This window comes from Myotis davidii, unplaced genomic scaffold (genome assembly GCF_000327345.1).
Source record: "Myotis davidii unplaced genomic scaffold, ASM32734v1 scaffold663, whole genome shotgun sequence".
Taxonomy (NCBI): Eukaryota; Metazoa; Chordata; class Mammalia; order Chiroptera; family Vespertilionidae; genus Myotis; species Myotis davidii.
This window is the reverse complement of record NW_006295816.1, coordinates 1,894,723-1,895,308: the sequence shown is the minus strand read 5'-3', so window position 1 is coordinate 1,895,308 and position 586 is coordinate 1,894,723.

The window sequence follows — 586 nt, the reverse complement described above, 5'->3', positions numbered from 1 at the left end:
CAGTGGGAAACAAGCCTGGTGAGGATTGCTTATGTCTGCTCTACTCAGTATCAGTTGGAGCAGCTGGAAAGCTAGGGCTGAAATCATTTAAAGGCTCATTCAATGCCTTAGATGGTTTTGCTCAGTGGATAGAGCGTTGGCCTACAGATTGAAGGATACCAGATTTGATTCTGGTCAGGGGCACATTCTGGGTTGCAGGCTCAATCTCGAGTAGGGGGTGTGCAGGAGGCAGCTGATCGATGTTTCTAACTCTCTCTATCCCTCTCCCTTCTTCTCTGTAAAAAATCTCAATAAATATATATATATGTATATTTAAAAAAACAAGCAAACCAGGTGGCTTTGGGGGAATGGAAGACAGCATTAGATGGACAGGTGAAAACAGCCCTGGCTGGTGTGGCTCAGTGGATAGAGCGTCAGCCTGCGGACTGAAGGGGCTTGGGATTGATTCCGGTCAAGGGCACATACCTCTGTTGCAGGCTCCAGCCCTGGTCAGGGTCATGCGGGAGGTAACCAATCAGTGTGTCTCTCTTACATTGGTGTTTCTATCTCTCCCTCTCCCTTCCACACTCTCTCTGTAAATCAATAT